General features: G+C 41.6%; 1 long non-coding RNA gene across 1 annotated transcript; it reads left to right on the forward strand.

Moving 5' to 3' along the window:
• LOC108445597 lies at positions 1-14,659 on the forward strand. Its single transcript, XR_001860526.1, has 2 exons — positions 1-112; positions 1,310-14,659. It is a non-coding gene; the product is annotated as an uncharacterized LOC108445597 (long non-coding RNA).
• Positions 14,660-20,391: the final 5,732 nt, after the last annotated feature.

Raw genomic sequence — 20,391 nt, forward strand, 5'->3', positions numbered from 1 at the left:
GACATGGCCATAAAGTGGTCCAACATCTACGAGGACAATGGCGACGACGCGCCCCGCCAGGCCGGCAAAGCCAAGTTCCTGCCGGACGAGGAGCAGGAGCCCCTGGAGTCGGGTGAGGCCGTGGCGTGAGGCGGCTGCGCTTTGCTCAGGCTGTGTGTGCTTCCAGAGCCGAGCTGGGCGGGTCCCCTGAGTGCTCTGTGGCCGGAGCTCTCCCTGGGCTCCGAGGAAGCTCTGCAGGCTTCTCCTGCCTCCAGAGCTGCCCAAGGGCAGAGCGGTTTGGCTGCAGGGATGGGTGGACTGTAGTGCCGGTGTTTTGGCTTTCCTGGAACCAACACAGACCCTCGAGCAGTCTCTCTGCTCCTCTGCCCCACTGCCATTTGCAGGGAAGGATTAGAGTCTGTAGCACCGTAGTTCTGTGAAACCAACAGGTTCAGTCATGGTGCTGCTAAAACAGAAGGTAGTATGAGCTTCAGGTGCTGTGTTGACCTTAGTTGCAGATGTAGGTCAGATTATTTTTATAACGTTTGCAAAACTTGGGGCCCAAGAGAGGAATTAAATAGGATGTCCGTGGGACAGATTACTGAAGAAAATATTTACTGTCCTCTTCACTTTAAATGATGGTACAAGCTGTAATGGTAATTTAGGAAGTAAAGAAATATTTGATGGGTAGGAGAATTTTTTTTTTTTTTTAATTGCTGGAGAAAGAGAATAGCCAGCAACAGTCAAGAGAACAAAACCAGAAGAAGAAATTCTGGGCTTTCAGAACACCCAATAATGGTTTTGTTAACCAGTAAAATCGTCTACAAACCTTTTGCAAAGAAAGGATTTTTTTGTTGTCTTGTCCCTTTTTTGGTTCTGCGTATTCTTTCCCAGTAGCAATTTTTGTCTTGCTCCATGTGTTCTATATGTTTCCCTGTCCATGCATTTCTCTTAGTCAGCCTTCATCTGAAGTAGGAAGATAAAAAGTTGATTGACCTTGACATTGTTTCCTGCTTCAAAAATGTAATTTTCTAGCTTTTTCTATTAGCTAATCAAATAATATATTTTTTTAGAACAGGTACTGTACAGTAGCATAAAGCCTCTTCTTAGTTATCTGCAGTGGTTTGTGGTAGTAATAAGAAGTAACCATTCCTGTTTTGTCCACATATTGTCTGCATTCCAAAAATGAAGATGTTGTCAGTTAATACTACAGTGTCTTTTTTTCAGGCATCTCAGATGTGGTTAAGTCAATTGTTCTGAGACAGGATGGTGTTTAAGGCAAAAAAAACTGTCTTTGCTGACTTTGATTAACTCTCTCTTTTATTTAAAGATGGTGAAAAAGATGATGAACCAGCTTCTGCTAAGAAACGTAAAGTAGAGTCTGGAGAGCAGGCAAAGAAGAAGAAGAAGAAGGTATAAGCAAGGTGTTTTGGATTTAAACATTGTTACAGTGGGGATACTGCAACACACAAAACATAACGAGAATTTCAAGGAACTTGGATTCCTCTGCTGGAATGGGAAACAGATACGTGTTTACTGCATTTCTCTCTCGTATTGGGTAGGGAATTTTATTTCTGTTGTATGCTTGCCTTTTGGAAAGCACAAAATTAAATGGACAGTGTTGTGGTAGAACTTGTTTACTGAACAAAATTTAAACCTGTTTATTTAAAACAAGGATTTAGAAGAGAGATCCATTGCCATGGATACTTGTGCTCATGCAGGTTACAGGGCTTCACAGTATTTTGTTTATCAAGAAGCCTGGTAACATGAGTTTTTCTGGACTGACTTTTCCATTGTGTCAAAACCTTTTATAAAGGAGTATATACTAAAGATTTTTTAGGTACTGGTCTGTGATATGTTCACATAACGTTGTTTTTAAATGTATGTATAGACTGCAAATAGTCACTGGAATAAAACTACATTTGAAAACATCTGGGTATAAATATTACATTGCATGCTTGGTGAATAGGAGCAATGAATTCTGTATTATATGCCGTTCACTGATCTGTGGCTTAACAGATTTCTCAGGGCTTTTTTGTTTAAATAAATACACAACTACAAACTGAAAAAAAATGGATCTAAAAATGGAGTTTAATATTTTATGATTATTTTGATGTTATGGGATTTTCATCAGTGAAACACGGGACTAACTGATGGAGGGAGAATTGAAGCATGTAATGTATTCTCAAAACAGAAAATAGAATCAAGATATTTATGTGGGCAAAAATTATGACAAAGCTGTTATAGTCTCTGCTGCCAAATTGTATTTATTTCAGTACAAACAGTTGGTAATCTTCTCGAAGTGCTAGTCAGTATATGCTGCATTTGTGGTATGCTGCTGAATAGGTTTTTTTTGTATGTGACAAGGTACCAGCTGGTACTGGATTGGAGAAAGGGTTGCTGTATATTTTCAGATAAAGATTCTGTGCCTTAGAAAGTCTGCAGTGATATTAGGGCTTACTAATAGAAGTTTATGTACTTAAATTTTAATGTAAAAATTGGTGTTTTCTATTTTCCTTCTGTCTTGGACTAGCTTTACTTTGGCAGAACAGATTCTGTATGCATATGTGCTAATATGATGTTAATATTTTTTAAGTGATTTTAAGAGGGTTTTTTTTAACCTTCATATATAGAAAAGTGTACTAATTTTTAGTGAATATATGAGGTTATTAATAAGTTGTGCAGTTCTAGCCTTGGCAGTGTGATAATGCTTTCTCTAGATCCTTGTCTACCTGCAGACTCTGCAGCTGCTCCTTGCCAGTTTCACAGGCTGTGGGGCCAAATCTGTGATATATTCCACCCATTCCATGCCGTTAGTCTGGAAACAGTTCAAAAAATGGTACTTGACACAGCTGAGGGTTCCCTGTGCCCACCTTTCCTAGCACAAACGCAGATACCAGACAGTGTCCTAGCAAGGTCTAGGATGAGGGACACTGTCATGGCAAAGCTTATGGAGTGGCAGCTCTCTGTAGGGTTTCTCAAAATACTCCATCTGCATTTTTGATTCTTATAGTAGTTCTGCTTGCTAGTGAAATGCTCCTTGAAGAGTGTTACAGCTGAAGGTTAATGTCACCAGCTCTGGAATTCGGATGCATTCCCATGACTGCTGTGACCAAGGAGGCTTTTGTCTGTGTATTTTTTGCTCTGCTGTTCTACAGGGCAGTTCAGGAAGTTACCGTGCCAGTTGCTTCTTTTGTTTTCAGACCATATGATATATGTAGTATCCAGTTGTCTTGAAGTTAACACTATCTGATACTCAATTTCCAAGGAAAAAACCAGCATGTCTAGCCTGGGAGAAGAACAATTAATTGTATTGTTAGCAGGTTGAGGGAATCTTCATTATAAGCAGCTTCCCTGTTCAGGAGAAATGGTATAAACAGCTCTTTGTCTTTTTCTGAAGTAAGGCATCTGAAACAAGTCTGTGAGAGCCTGTGTGAAGCTGAGTTATCTGAGGAAGCTGGTTCTGTAGCTGGAAGTTTTTTGGTAAAGATGCTTTAGTCCATCCTCTTCAGGAAAAGATGATGAGAGAAGTGGTACAGTGCTGCAGCTTCTGAAGCAACTCAAAAGACTTCAAGAAACAGACTTAAGAGGTTCTCTTCAGGTTTGGACAGCTAATAATGAAAATTTGTCTATGCATCAGGATCTGTGAAACATAGAGTGAACACCAACTAAACTTAAACTGATAGCTCAGATGTTCAAAAAATCTCTGACTATAGAACAGTTTATCCTGGATTGTCTTTCAAAAGAAGACAGTGACAGTGAACATACACCCCTGCTGACAAATGGGGAAGATTGCCTTTGAAAATTAGTCCTCTATTAACTCATCATTCTGCTGTTTTTATGATGAATCAAATCCGATTACAGTCATTATGTATAACGGGAAAAAAAGTAGTGAAAAATGCATACAGGTTTGATTTGAGGAAATCCTCTTAAAAATTTGTCAAAATCAGAAAAACAGTGTCTGGAAGGCAATTAATTTGCAATGAACACATTGTGTTGCTTCCAATGCTGGCACAAGAGCAGCTGCAGTACTTGGCTTACCGAGAAAGGCAGGATGATCTGGAAAAGAAGAATTCACATCAGTATAGAAGTACAGCTGTTGAGGATAATGGCAGGCAACACTTCTTCCCAGAAGTGCTGACAGGGAGGTTGTGGGAAGGCATCCCTCTGTTACTTTGCTGTTCCTATTCTTGATGCAGACTACTGCTCTTGAAACACTGATTCATTTACAAATAGTTTGTGATAAGCTTAGTGCTGCCAATATGAAAGTGAATCCAGAGAAATGTGGTGTGTTCCATAAAGAGTAATTTACTGTGAACCTGGAATCAGCACAGGAAGAGGCATTTTTATCACTGGAGAAAAGAGAAGATGTGCAGTGCTGGCCACTCCAGTGACAGGAAGCTCCTTTGCCCGCTTGCTAATCTTAGAGAATCATGGCAGAATCAGGACAAAAAGATGCAATGCTTTCAGTCACCAGCATAATACAATTTGGATTTTCTTTGCAGGCTTGAAAGGTTCTTGTTCCTGTTTATGTGTTAGCTTGCTGATTTTATCCAGGCCCCTTTGGCCATTGGTCACAGAGGTTTGTACTTCTGCTTTGGGTGTGGATTGGATGTGAGAACAGTGCAGGACTGTTTTAAAAACATGGAAGATAATTACAGCTGAACTGTGTGTTCTTGTAGGATAAATGGTTGTACCAGTTGAAAGGGACCCCTGGCAATGGCTACAGCTGTGCAGCATTTCCGTTTTGAGAAATGTTGTTTAAGGATACCCACAATGCTTTGTTAGACTGGAAAAGTCAGTAAGGTTGTTTTCCCAATAGCTGGACAAATCCCAGGACCCTCAGTCATGGGCACAAGCATGGTGGTATCAGTGCCCTGCAGAGGTGACCTTGCTGATGGGCCAATTGCTCTTGCAGCAGCTGAGTGGGAATGGCTGTCCAGGCATGCTCGGGAGGGGATGCTGCACTCCTCTGTAATTCACAGGAGGGAAAATGTTACAGAGGAAAAGAATTCTCAGAAATACTAGCATAAGATGTGTAGAAAACCCTTGAGCAAATGGAGGCACCTTGCTAAGAAATCTGATTCCATTACTGCCAAAGGCATTTTCTGGCTGCACTGACTGAGGTGAAGCTTAATAAATAATGCAGCAAGAGGCAGTGGTTAGCTGGGCAGGCTGTGCCTGTCTCAGAATGTCAAGACTGAAGCAAAAGCAGCATTTCTGTGCAACAAAATGTCGGCAGAATATAGAAAACTGCTGAAAAGAAATACTGTGGTTTTATTGCACAGGAGGCTTCCTGTGAGACATGGGAATCTCAGGGAATAGTTCTGTTGTGAGACAAACATGTTGGTAGCAGTGGAGTGCTTTGTAACAGTCTGAAAGTCATATAATTAGGAACCAAGAAATAGCAGGAATAATGGAGTGGTAGAGATTGCAGTGAGCTAGTTCTTTATGCTGAGACTATCACAGACCAAAAGGAACAATATCATCTTCAGAGGAGTCCACAGAATTTGTGTCACTGTCAGAAATATGCAAAGATTGGTTGGGGCTGGAAGGCAGAGTCACACCAGAGACTGGAATGGGTTTGTGCTGCTGGTTCCTTTGAACTGTTTTCTTCAGGGCACTTCTGACAAAAGCAGGAATTTTCAGGGAAGCCAGTGGTTGTGGAGCTGGATTGATGGAAGAATGCAATGAATTCAATGAATGGAGATAAGTGTTTTTAGGCCTTATCAAATAATTTTATCTGGGTCCTTCATTTAGAAGATGAAGTGGTCTTCATCTTTAGAATGCTTTAGTCTTGGTAGCTTCAGAAGACAAAGATGTATTTGCTTTGCTGTAACTGTGAGCAGCAACACAAGAACTCTGTATTTGCTTGTCTTCTAACAAAGTAAACTTGTTCTTTGGAGCAAACCCTGATTTCCCATCCCTTCCCATAACTTCTCCCACCATATGTTTCTTGCTGTGGATGGACTGATACGGAAACAAATACAGCATTAATACAGGGTAACCCCAGGAAAGTGTAACGAGGAGTTAAACCTAAACCACAGAACTTCTCAGGGGAGGATTAACACGCTCTCCTCAAACCAACCCACCAAACAACCAACCAACCTTGCCAGCAGCAGGCTCACAGCAAAAGTCATTGGGGAGCCTTTCTGTTGGAAGCAGAACACAGTCCAGTTTTGTTAAAAAACGAACCTCTCTGACACAGGCTGGTAAGGGATGTTTTGAGGAACCAGGCCAGGGAATGCGAGAGACTAATTTCACTTCCCTTGCAGAAAGGATCACTATTACTTAATGAAGACCTAAAGGAGGAGTTGGGTTTTTTTTTTTAAAAAAAGAAAAAGTTTCTCTATTAGGTGCCTGGCTGAGAAATGTGTCGCTTTCCATTGTAATCCCTTTCTTAGGACTGATAAAGTTGTATTTTGTGAGACTAAGATCTTATACATTGTCTGAAATGTTTCAGTGAGTTGTATTGTTTAACGTAGTTACAAGGTTGGCAATGGCAAGGACTAGTTTAAAACATACTGGTTTAATAGTTAAGAATTCTGGGGTTTGTACAAGATCTAAGGTTTGCTTACCATTAGTGACTTGTTCTCACAGGAACCTTTGTGCGTGGCTCTTGGATCCTTGTAAGGAAGCTGTATCTGACAATAGTAATGAAATACTGCTTCCACTTTGAAAACTTACTCTTTTTAAAGTATCTATATAAAGCCTGTTTGCAGGTTTTCCAGCTGTGCTGCTCCAGCAGAGAGCGCTTTTGTTACCGCTGGCACAGAGCCTGTTGAATCATCTGCAGCTCAGCTCTAAACTACAGAACTCAATTCCCCTCTAGCTTTCTTTGTAATGCTTAAGTGTCTCTTGAAACAGTACACATCTATTTTGTTTACTTTCTTGATATCTTGTTCTAGACAAAGGCATTTTAAACAGCTTTTGCACTGTAAATTTCACATGATTTTTGAATGCTATGTGGGGAGAGTTACTGTAATCGTTTCTCTTTAAAACAATAATTCATCCATTGATGGATCATGATGAAAAAATTATTTGGCACCCAATTTTAGTCAAATGTGTCTTCAACAAAGCAGTGAAAATCAATATGAAAATAGTGAATGGTTAAATGTCATGCTAAATGCCTATTTCAGACAAACTAATTACAGAGTTTCCAAGTTTCTAACTTAGAAAAGCCCAAGAAGGGGTTTGTGATCTTGTGCTTGAAAAAGGTATAGTTGGTTTAAATTTAAGAATACTGAAGAAAAACTCCTTATTTCTGTAAAATAAGAAAGTGAGGAAGAATTGGCTTTGAAAAGTTGCATTTTTCTTATTATACCGTGGACTTCTAACCTTCTTTCATAGAAGGTTACAAAAATAAGGCTGGAATGTGCCTTCCCAAGGTGACCCAGCCCATTGGCTGCCCCAGGCCAGCCAGGCCCACGCCATTCCTGTCAGACTTCTTGGCTTTAAAACAGTGCTGGAAGGGGAGGCAGTGATGCAACCAGCCCCACCAGCCCTTCTGCCTGTGCTGGCAGCTTGGTGCTTTAGTGAATCAGTAGAAATCAGCAAAAGCATGCAGTTAAACAAGAGAGTTTAACTTTCTTCATTTTGGGGAAGCATATAACCCTCTCTAGCAGCTCCGTGGTCCATAGTTTTGTGTTCACACAGAGCAAGGACTCCTGTGTAAGCACAGGTGTATGTGGCTCAGGATGACATATTCAGGGTTATAAAATGGGATTTACCTTAGCATTTGCCTTGGTTCTTTGGTTGTAGCATAGCCAAGGGAGAAAAAAAACCCCATGTAATGTAATTTTTAAAAAATTAACTAATTCTAGACTAAATGACAGGAAAAGACATAATTTCTGAAGCCAGTTTGTCTGGTCACAGAACCTGCTACTGTGCACTGCATCCAAGTTTTGTTGCAACAGACTTATGCTGAGGATTGTGCTGCTGCTGTACTGGGGTAACTCTGGACAGCATTTAACAGTCAGGCCCTGCAGTTCACTCAGAAGTTAAATTAGTCCTTAAAACCAACTTTTTTTTCTCAAGGCTATTCAAAAGGAATGAAAAGAAACTACCATTATACTCAAGGGAAGCACTGGGGGTCCTAGAGATGGAATCTGTACACTGTATGTGTTTAGGCTTTTAATTAAAAGACCTCATTTAATTTTTCACAGGATTTTGGCAACATACGAAGCTGAAAGATAATGGTCTTATTCACTGTGAAAATACCTAATGTGATTTGCTTATAGTGCAGATGTTTCCAGGGCTGGATATGCCCCATGGTAGGTGGAAACTTCACTTGATGCCTGCTTTGGCTGCAGCAGGACAGTAATGCTGGGGGTGACACAGCTGTCTTCATGGATTGCTCTGAAATTCAGAGTTAAGTAAATAACGTGAAGGGGCTTAAAATAATCAGTTGGTTTATATTGGGAATATTTTGTAGACCCTGATTTTTGCTTTTCCTTCTCATGCTGCAAAAATCCCTTAGATTTTAATAGCATTCTGCTGACCTTCACCTGAAAAATGATCACATTTAATAACAGCGCTAATTCCCATGAAACTCTCCCAGATTCTCTGTCAGAACTGTATTTTTATCCTAGATTGTGCATACACACTTGAGCATAAAGAACCTGAAATAGTCGCAGCTGGGAAATTTGCTTCCTTGGTGCTTGGGAAATAATCAATTTCGGGGAATCAGTTCCAATTGAACATTTGTTTGTTTTTCTCAATTGTATTGCATATGGCTTTTGTTTGCTAAATTAGTAGCTCTTCTGTTTTTGTAAGAATAAGGTTTACTGATTCTCCTGGTTAGTGCTACAGGGTTTTGGGGAAGCTCTATGTGACCAGTTCTGTTTCTGATATCATGCTAAAGGATGCTCTTTAATCTTTGGTTACATTTGTGTTAGTAAGTCATCTGGCACAGTAGGAGAGTGCCTGTAATGTGAACTAGTCCATGCTGTGGGCTAGCTCAGTTCTGCTCCCACAGGAGCAACGCCCAGCAGCAGGCCAAGTGCATTCAATGCACTCCTAGAGTGCATCCTCTGATTTGAGTTTCATCTGAAAGGAATCCAGCTGGTGCACTCTGGAAACCAAAGTGGAGTCTGCCAGGCTGATAGGGAGAGTCACTTCAAAAGCTGCCTCCTGCTCCAAACCAAAATACTTGGGCAGGCACACCCTGCCCGTGTGAGGGCCCTGCTCGCTCTGCACCCCAACCCCTCCAACACACGTTTTCATCCCCAAAATACACTCTGCTGGGGAAAACACAGCTCTCTTCAATGTTTATGCTCTTGGTAGCACGCCAGTATCGCCTTCTAAAGTCAGCTTTTTCCTCATCTTAGATTGTGTCTTTCATAGTAATTGATTCACTCTTGTGAATATAATTGGCTCTTACATTACAAAGGGTGGTGGAGGAGAGTAAATTGCAGCACTGATCATTGTTTGTGGGTTCCCAGAATGGCAACAGTTGTCCTTATAGGCACTGCATTCATTCCTGCAAGAACCTACACGTGTGGATGAAATTCAGCTATGTATGAATCCCACCACAGGCAGTGGAAAGTCTACTGTTTATGAGCTAATTGCACATGTGAATTTACAGTGCTAGGACAATAGCACTGAGCCTCTGTTTCTTGATGGGGGCTGAAGCCTTTTTGTGCATCTTGCAGCAGAGTAAGGAAAGGGATACATGTCTTTTTTACTCCTAGAAAGAATGGATTCCTTTACCTTTCTATGCTTTCTTCTCAGGAAAAATTAACTGCATTTTGCAAGCTCACAAATGCATTTTTCATTTTAATATAGATGTCTTAAAAGATTCATTTCTCCCTGAAGACATTTGGGCAAGGTGGAGAGAGAGATTGATCATTTCCAGATGTTCTTTGCTGACAAGCAAGAAAAATTCTGCTTGGGGTTAACACTTGTGAATGTATTTTAAATATATACATTTTCTATACAAATCTGCCAGGGAGAGCACAAGCCAGCGTGGCAGGGGCTGAGATGGACAGATTTGCAGTGTCATAGCTGCCTTAGTAAGGTAGGGGTTGCCCCTGCTGACTGGGCTAAAAGCCTTGGGAACTTCCCTCCCTGTAATCTCGTATGGACAGGTAGGGGAGATGGATGTGCTTTTCAGACAGTGAAAAGCACACATTTTCACACCACGTGCAGTGTGCTTTGAGGTAGACACTTGGCTCCACAGTGTTTGCTGAATCAGATGTATTAAAATAGATAATTCACTGTTTCTTTGATGTTTTGGGAACATTTCATACTGGGATTCCTAAACATTCCACACTAAATTCTGGCAAGACGTGGCACAGTGAATGCCAAGTAGTTTGACTTCGAGTTTCTGGGAAGTACCCCAAATTAGCAAAGCAGGGGGAGTTGGTGTCCTGCCTGTTACCTGGGAAGACAGCCAGGCCGATGGAGCAAAGCAGGCACTGGTGTCCTGCTCCCCGTGTGTCCGTCTCGCTTCCCACAGTGCATGAGCAGCACTCCAGCATCACACCTGCAGTTCCTGCCCCTCTGCTTCTGCACAAGCAGTGGATGCTCACTCTGATACTGGCTGTCTTGCCTGGCAGTAGTCTCCAGTGGCTACAAGGTGAGAACTTCTTAGTGGTGAAAGATGAACACCAATCAGTTTTGTAGGAAACCCTGGTGCCTGGGAAGAGCAGATTCTTCTTTAGTTGGTTCTGGTCTCTAAGGCAACAGCAGCCTGAGCATGGGAAGTAACAGAGCTCATGCCTGTCAGCAGCAAAGGAAATGCCTGCTTGGGAAGCAGTCCTCCTTAACAACTGTTGTCCTTCTCAAATGGTGTGTGGAACCAGAAACACCACTGGAGACCAGGATGCCTTTATGAGTCACAAGCTGGTTGTCACTGGGTGGGCAGAGGAGGTGGGGGCAGTCAGCAGAACCAGCCCCGCATGTTGCCTCCTTGTGCACACTGAATCCTGGAGGAATAGGTTTCCATTGGAGTGATCAACCTGTGTACATTCAGAGGTTGCTGACTGCTAAGACTGTTTTAAGTAACTGACGGACAAAAGACTGATAAACCCATTTTCGTATCTAGACAGGGCTCTGCCCCTGTGAGTGGCAAAGCTCAGTGTCCTGGGAGCATTATGAGCAAAGCCCTCCCAAGGCCCAAGGAAGAGGTGTGTGAGGGTTGCAGTGGATGTGAGGTCTAGAGATGGTGAAGGTCTGCTTCAGGAAATGAATCTTCAGTGGAGCTGTGTCATGGCACTTGTCCCAGTGTCCCAAACCCCTGCAGTAAGCTCAGCTGTGACAGAGTAAGAGAGGGGAAGGAAGTGATAGGGGAAAGACAGGAGGTAAAACTATGGGGGGGGCATCATTCTCTGTGGTTCTTCAGGTAAAGCAGGTAAATACCTAAGGGTCTTCATTGAGCCCATATGTTCTTTAGAAAGGAAAAATATGCTAGCTTAGAGCATTAGTTGATTTCTTGTATTTCAGAAGCAGGCAAAGTGGAGGGGGAAGATGACTCTGAAGTCAAATTTTGGAGTGTTCTCTGTGAGAGCAGGATGTTGATAAGAGGAAGGGGCAGGACTGGGGAAGAAAAAGAAACATCCCAGTTTTTGTCCATAAGGACAACGTGCTGCGCAAAAGAGGGCTTTGAATCCTGGGACGAGGTGTTGATGATATTCAGGTGTTAAAGCTCTGAGACTTGATACTGTAGTTAACAAGACATCCACTTTACTGCCTCAGCAGTGTTGCCGAACTGATCTGTCAGTTTTGGGATTGTTCATAGAACTGTGCAGGATGCAGTCTTTGGTGTTTGCTTAGGGATCTTTTTTTTCCTGAAATACATGTATGAAGATCTGAAAGAGCACATTCAGGGTATGTTTCCCCCGGGTTTTCCTTTCTCAGCCTGCTTTGCCCCACCAATAGCTGCCCAGGTGGGGTCCTGTCTGTCACACGCGTGTGCAAGGTGCCAGCTCAGAAAGGCTGCAAACTGGCAATGGGGTTTCAGTGCATAACTTAGCCTGTGACACCTGATAAATTGCATGCTTGATTAGAATGTGCTATTTGGGAAAACATCTTCCAAAGGGATGCTAAAATTGGCAGCTCTACAATTTGACCTGGTTTTCTTTTGTTGCTGGTTTTGAAGACAGAAGGCACTACACAGTTAAAATCTGTTTTGTTTTGTTTGGTTGGGTTTTATTTTGAGAAGAAGTGGGATAATTTTAGTTCTTCAGTACTAAAAATTAGATCAAAATCCTGGCAACTGTACAACATAAATGAGCAACCTTGCAATAAAGGGTTTTTTGTCACCTTGGAAACACAGTTTGAATAAGCTACTTGGAGTGATTTTAGTTTCAGACTTCCCTCTGCCCTTGTCCCTCCCATGCAAATTCTGTTTTTACACTCAGTATATCCGGCTTAAATGTGTTTCTTTCATATATAGCCAACAGGGGAATTTGCCAGACAAAAGTGGAAGAACACTGAAAATGACCTTGGACACGATGTTTCAGAGCAGAAACTGGTGTTTGGAAACATTCAAAGTTAAACCTATCAAAAAATAGATATATTTTTAAATTCGTCATTTTAGATCTCACAGCTCAACGTAAAAAACCCAGAAGCTTAACTTTAAATAATTATTTTTTACATACCAGTGAGTCTTGTTATTCTGGAGAAGAATATGGCATTTAGGAAACAAATTTTAGCACTAAGAGGAAAGTTGAGAGGTTAAATAAGGAGAAATATACATTAAAAAATGGATGTATTCTATTAGATATACACAGTCTTTCAAAATCCCCAGTATTGTGATATCCATGTGAAATTTGTTGTATTAAAATGCTGTGACTCTTTGTTGTGAACATTACACAGATTATGCTGTGGCATAGCTGGAACCTCAAGTAATTAGAGATGAGATTAGGATAAAGTAGTGCTTCTATCCACTAAAGAATGTAAATATTTTGAATATTTTCAATAGCTCACACTCCTCTAACAGATCTCACCTGAAGAGTGCCCTTACTGTATGAGTGCCCGCTCAAGAAAGCACAGAAGCCTTTGGTAGCCTTTCCCAAATACTTGAAATCAGCTGAGACACACTGACTTTCCACTCCCATGGAGACAATATTTCAAAGTGAAAAGTAAACTGATTTTCAGTTACTTGAAAGACTAAATTGCATTTGAATATATATTTTATTGTGCAGGTAATATTCCTGGAAGCTCAGAGGAACCCATGCAGGACTGGCTGGTGGTCCCTGTGCCAGTGCCTGGTGTCACCTCTGCCTCCAGTGGTGTGGTCTGCTAGGCTGGGCAGGGGAAGGTGTGACCCAGAACCATGTGCCATGGTCTGAGCAGCCACAAAAGACCAGCAGGACATTACACCAATACATCATATGAGACACGACGAGATAGAACAGCTGACTAATATTTGGGTTAAGTATTTGGAAATGCTTCCTAACCACATGACCAGTGAGGTTGTTGGAATAATAACAGGACCATATAACTTGAGATATTTAAACACAGATGGATTTGAATATGAGCAAATGGAGGGCATGTGTGATTAAGGGAGCACAAATGAGATTCAAAATCTATTTTTCACCTCCATTTCCTTGGATTCTGTTTTGTCTCCCAGGAGTGACTGAATGTTATGATGGACATTAATAATTAAAAGGAGCTTGACCATAGCACCTTCCCATGAGCTGCTGTGCTTTTGCCATTCCTTGTTATCACAGCAGTGAGCGAGTGCTGGGAGCAAGCTGTCAGCAGATGGTAGGTAGCAACTCTGGCAAGTTTGCAAATAAGGGACTTTCCCTGGTGCAGTCAGCTGGCTCAAGTATTAATCTCCTTGCTGCACTGCTCTTTACAAGTCAAGAAAGCTCATCAGGTCAAAACATGTATTCCATGCTGGCTGTCCAAAGCAGGAAAACCTTTTTCTCTGATGAAACAGTTTTACTTGATAGGTGCACTCCAGGACATGCAAAAAACCCTCCATGTTTCTTACCATTAACTTCTCTGATTGCTCTGTTTGATGCACACACAGTGGCGAGAAAAAAGAGAACATTTCGTATATGAAACTCCACAGATCTCCCAGCAGCCTGAGGTGATACGCTGTGTTTCTCTGGCTCCCCCCTGCCCCCCCTCCCCCTTTTATTTTGGCTTTGTAATATACAGGATAACTATAATGAAATTATCTTACATGCACACATGTAAAGTTTTTTGAGTAATAAAATTATTTCGCTTACATAAAAGAGAACAATAGGTCTTTTCAGCTTGTGAATGTCGTTGCCAGATTTTGCCTACAGAAACTTAAAATTTAAGATGATAAAAACACATCTTTAAGGCATCCTTATGGTTATCTTAAGTCAAGTACTTTGAGCACAGCACACTATATACAGTTCTTAAAAAGGATCAGTCTTTCAATTTAAGGATGTTTCCACTTTTCTTTCTATATATTGCTTTTCCTGATACCACATTTAGAAGTCCTCTGTACTTTGCTCTCATGTGAAACTCAGCGTTTGGAAGCTGATGATTTGAAAAATCACTATTTCTAATGCTAGAAGTGGAACAAACGGGAATCCACTTTCTCAAAGTTCCTAAGAAGATGCTCATTAACTGTGTTCCCCCAATCTGGCATTTTGTTGGCTGATAGTAGGTGATTGGAAATCATTCAAGATAATCTTAGTGTGTTGTAAGTTTTGCAGGATTTTTAATAAATAAACTTTGCATATGCAGCAGATTTTAAGGCCCTGTGCATAATGTGATTAATGATAGATGTACTTTGCAACATGGCCTGGACTGTGTTGGGTGGCCTGGCAGAGCCAGCCGTGCTAAGGGGCTGCAGGCATTACAAGCTCCTGTTCAATATTAACAGGGGCTGCTAAAGGACACAGCTCAAAAACCTTGTAGCTCTAGCTAGGTGGGGGATGAGATTCACAAACCTTACATTTAATCTAAATTTGGATTAATAGCCAAATTCTGTGAGAGCCTGAATGGTGGTGGAGACTTTGTGAAGGCACAAGGCCAAGGAGAAAGATGGACCACTGGTGGACATGGGTCAGAGCTCTGCTTCTTCTCTGTCCTCCCGGAGCAGAAATGGCAGGACCACAAATATGGTCCTGGCCTAAAGACATGGGACAAAATAGACAGAGAAATGCTTATTTAGTGATTTCATTTCCTTCACAGAGAATCTCCTGATGTTTTGAGCAAAAGTTTGAAGCTGTTTTTCTTTTGACCAAATATATTACACTGTTTGCTGGTGTTTACTTTCACTTCAAGCAAGGTTGAGTCCCACCAATCTGGTGGTTTTGTTTCCATGTTAGGAGAAGGTAATTGTGGTGATGGTCATGATACCAGCTATTTTTACTGTATGGGTAATGCTTTGGCTTCTTTATATCCAAAATACTTTGGTATTTTTAGCATATCTTCAGTGAGACTGACATCCTACCATAGCACTGGGATGTTGTAAGATTGCAGGCAGAGGTGGTAATGACAGCCCTGAAGTTCAATGACATGTTTTGAAACACTCATAGAGATGTTAACTTGCATTTTCTAAAAAGTCAATTATTAACTTAAAAAAATATGCGTAAGATGCTAAAAAGGGCATGAATTTCTGTCTTATTTCTGCTTAAGCAAAGCACAGAAGGCAGAGCTGTGAACACTCCTGCTGCTTAAGTTAGCTGGTAACTATGAACAGAAGAATTTCCATCACATTGCTCATTTGAATCTAGGTTTACTTTATATGGCTTTTAAAATCCTTTCCTGTTTAATTTTAATTACAATTTAACAGGACAGGTATACCATGCCCCTGGAAGCAGTGGGCTCAGCACTTCACATAAAGGCAGGGTAACCATCCTGATGCTGTAGGTCACATTGCCAGAATCCAGGTGGCCCACGCCACTGGAGTCAGAGAAGAACTGATGGTGGCAGTGCCTTCTCAGAAGTGTGTTGCCTCCTGGTAAGAAGGCATCCATGGTTTTTTGGACATGGCCAAGCAACAGCAATGCAAGTGCACTGCACCAGGTGTAAGATCTCGACAGCAGTGCCTCTTAAAGCAGTTTTGGTTGAAGAAGGTGTCTGGCAAGGATGCTCTCTAGAAGGAGCCAGTGGTTTGAACCAAACACTTCACTGCTCTTGGAGTCTCTAAAATCTGCTTTTAAAAAGGGCAACTTCAACTGCAAATATTTCCAGTGACCAGGGAGCAGATGGTGGACCCATTTTGGTCATGAACACTTCAGCTTTGTCCAGCTTGTTGTCTATCAGCCTCCTCAGGTTTAGAATACAAATGTTTTATTCTCCCATTGGTTTGTCTTCCTAAGAAAAGCAGCTGTATTCTGGGCCTCCGGGGTGCCTTGGCTGGCTGGTTCAAAATAGGGTGGGGGGGTAACAAAGGTATGGATGACTGTAGTGGTGTCTGCATCTGAGAGAAATCAGTCATTTGGCAGGCTGGAGATAAGACACACAGCTATTAGCTGCCTGATAGAGTTTCATGGGACTCTTATTTCAGTCCATTTTGATGTCAGGAAGGCAGACGCTTTCAATAAAAAGAGTGCTCATAGATTTTATTGGGCATTCAAATGCTTCCAGTTCCCAGCTGTCATCAATTCCACTTTAGTCATATAGTTGTCACTTTATCTCTCTGTCTGCAACAGGTCTTGAGAGAAGAAAGATACTGATTTGTTAAGCTTTAATGAAAAGGAGACTCATTCATGTTTCCAGACAGTTTTAGTTTTACTCAAACAAAAGAATCCCACTGAAGGAAAATAAAGTACATCTTTCCACAGGTACTTACTAAATTAATAAGAAACTATTATTTCAGATACCTTTGAGGAGATCTTGTATGCTATGAGAGATGGAATTTTCTGAAGTCAGACTGGAGCAGTTCAAAACTAGTCCCCAAGCACGTACAGAAATGAAAGCCTGCGTGCTTAGGAAAGCACAACTTCTTCAACCTATCTGCTGAGGCAGAGCTTATCTCTGACGCTTATCTTGCTGTCAGCAAGGCTGGAAAGGTTATTTTTCAGTCTTTTTTTAGGAAATACGTAGCTGCATAATTTCATTATTCATCTGTATCAGTGCCCAAACATTGCTACCTATGCATCAGCATCTTCACCATGGATATCCTTCTGATCAATGCATTTTTTTTACAACTGAAGTTGGACTTCTTGCCTGTTCAGTTATTTACAGTTCTCACACTATCAACTCAGCAAAAATTAAGTAATTGGTGAAATCTCAATCTGTTAATGAAAAAAACTTTTAAAAACCTTTCTCTTTGTACCGTCAGAAGAATACTGTTTTCTCTTTGTTGAAAGTTACACTGTTTAACTGGTCCTAAATATCTGCCAGTCTCCTAAGAAGTCTCTTCAAGTCAATGCAAGCTCTAGGCCCATCCTCTTAAAGCTGCCTTTACTTTTTGTAGAAGGCCAAGTAAAAGGACTTATATTCAGCACTGTGTGCTTTGCAGCTCCTGAACAAAACAGGCTGAGCTGAAAACAAAAGCTCAGCTTTGACTCTTACTCCACTGGCTCAAGTTAGTTCCAGCCAGAGCCTTAATGTTACTTTATCTGCAGGGGCTTTTTTTGTGTGATCAATGCCAACTCTGTTGGGCAAGTACAGGATGCATAGGGATTTAAAAAAAATCCAGCTGCCAACAAGAAAAAGTGCTTTGTAACCACAGTTTGGAGTGGAAACAATTTTCTAAGATACAGATCAAACTGTGTTTATAGACTCAACTATTGGCAGCTTTTCACCAAGCTATTTCCTGTGTGCCTATTGCATAGAGGAATAATCTAAGTGCTTAAACTAACATTTAAAACCATACAGAACATGAAGGAAATACTGTGTGAAGCAGCATGGAAAACACAATGGTGTTGAATTTTCTTTTGTCTCCATAGCTAATACTCATGGGAGAAGGCAGTAAGTACTGCACACCAAATACCAGTATGCCAGTTCTTTGCAGGATTTGGTCCTTACTCTAGCCAGTACTTACTTTCTACTAATATTGTTTTAATTGCTGAAATATCCAAGTAACAAACATTTTCAAAAATGCCTCCTAAATTAGAGGAACTTGCTAAAAGTTACATACAGTTACTTTAAGTGCAGCAAGTTATTATTCCATAGTATAATAATTCAGACAATCAAAGGCACACATAAACAGAAGGAGTCTAGTTTCCTATGAGAACATGTGGAAAATGTGAAGGTCTGAAGGTAAGAGTCAAGGTAAATGTAAACTGGTTTGCTCAGTTTGAGATGGTTGCAACAATGTTTCTTGCAGAAAAAGCCCAGAATTCAGTAGCTAGCTGTTTTCAATCTTTTTGGTGTTTTTCAGTGGGACAGATTTCCTCTCCCAGACTTCACATGCATGCCCTTTGCTTCAGGCATGCATGTGCTGGTGGCACAGCTCACCTCCTGATAGCATCAGTAAGGTCACCGCAGTCAAGCTGTGGTGGCCATGCAGAATTTCAACGGGGATTTTTGTCACTGGTGTTCTGCTTGGCTGGACTTCATTCCTTCTATCCAAGCCATGTCTAAGCTAGGGAGCATGGCAGCTCCACTAGAAGAAAACTTTATGGTTAGGAGAGTAATTTAGGTTGGATGGAACCTCTGGAGTTTGTCTGGTCAGCCCCAACACAGAGCAGGGGCCACGGAGGTGACTTTGGCCAGGGCCAGACAAGTTTCCAGTGTCTCCAGGATAGAATTCCCACATGTTTTCTGGGCATCTAATTATGACATGCACAGCAACAAAAACCCCATCAAATTTGTTTATACTTTTCTTCTTCGACTGTATCCTTACAGATCAATTCTGGGAGGTATAGTAAAAGGCTTAGCTGTACATACTGATTCCAGCTGGAAATAATTTTTGTTGGGAATGAAGACCACCTAAACAGGTGAGATCGATTCAGGTGAGGTGGCACTGGGCTTTTCCATTACCTGGGCCTTTGGGTAATGAAGAAGAATGTAGCTGTGAATGAATTTGCTGGAGGCAGATGCCTTAACTGTGCACAGCAAGTGTGCTGTCAGAAAAGCATTGATAGTTTTGAGTTTATGCATTTCTTGTGTGCTAATTTGCCCGAGATGCAGTTCCAAACCCAGTCCATGGGTGCTGCAATGCAGCTGTCAGAGGGAGCAGGATCTGAGGCTGCAGGGACAGAGGCCAGACAGATGCCTTGGGAGTCAGAGCTCATCTGCACAGCAGTGAGTATTGGAACTGTCCAAACCACCACCATCTCTTCTGGGATTTTTCCCAACCAAAGGTATCCTGGAATGGTTTTATATCTTGCTCTGAAACCTGTACACAGATATTTCACAATATGTGTATTTAAAGGAATGCAAATGATTTCAAAAGACAGCATGGCAAAATAGCATTTCAAGTTGTTGCACTCACATATGATAACTATTGTGAGATTTATTTTAGGTTAAGAGAAATCACAACTACTCTGTAATGAGTTCTTTTTATATTGTAGAAATACAGGTATTACTGGGTACTACTGTTGATATCTCACATATAAAGATTCAAAATTTTAATCTAATTTTGTTCTTCAGGAAGATTTCATTTCAGATGAGCAAATTGTTAGACTTTCCTCAAAATTTGGTAAGAGTGGAAATCTACGAACATGTATGATGTTCATACGTGGCATGTTGCTTTCTCTAGAACCAAATGAGCACTTCCTTTGGCCCAGGATTTGAGGCAGTGCTGGGCATGCAGAATGCATGGAATGCCTGGCTGCTCCTGGCTGCCTTCCACAGTGAGGTGACAGCCAACCTTTGGCCAACGGGCAGGAGATGGCAGTGCATCCTCTGCTCTCTCACCACAAGACAGGTGTACTGCAGATTGTTTGTAAGCTATGCCGCATAAAAAGTTGCAAAATATAGTCCTGAAGCTATTTATAATGAAATTAAATGTAGGAGATGTAGACCTAGGTACAACTTAACCAACAAAACTGTCTCAGTACTTTATCTTGGTAAAAAATGCCGTCTCATCTCCCAAGATCGGTTTTGAAGGGCTGTGCACTTGCTAATGGAACAAATGCTGAGCAGCACGTACACCAAAACTAGATTTTTTGCGCACTTGAGCAACCTCAGCACATTATTTGCCCTGTCCTAATGCTGTTTGTCTTCTACCAGCGTGGCATTTGGGCTGGCATAGTAACAGCTGCTAACAACGAGGCCAACTCCATCCCTGCACGCCAGCCCCGCAGAACCTGCGGAGAACCTGCCGGGAAGCGAGAACTGCCACATGCACAGCCTGAGCCCAGGGGGCAGAAAAAAGTTTTCAGCCCACAGATTTGTTTCTTTGGGGGCGGGGGGAAGCAACATCAAGGGAAAAGAAGAATTTAAAATATGCTGCGACTCCTTTGGTCTTTGTCATGAAACGCTACGCACATGGCTGCGGAAGGAGATGATGACACGGGGGGCCGCCTTGGGGAACAGGGTACCGATGGGGAGTCCGTGCCCGCGCAGCGCCCGCGGCCG

Source organism: Corvus brachyrhynchos, unplaced genomic scaffold, assembly GCF_000691975.1.
Source record: "Corvus brachyrhynchos isolate BGI_N302 unplaced genomic scaffold, ASM69197v1 scaffold101, whole genome shotgun sequence".
Taxonomy (NCBI): Eukaryota; Metazoa; Chordata; class Aves; order Passeriformes; family Corvidae; genus Corvus; species Corvus brachyrhynchos.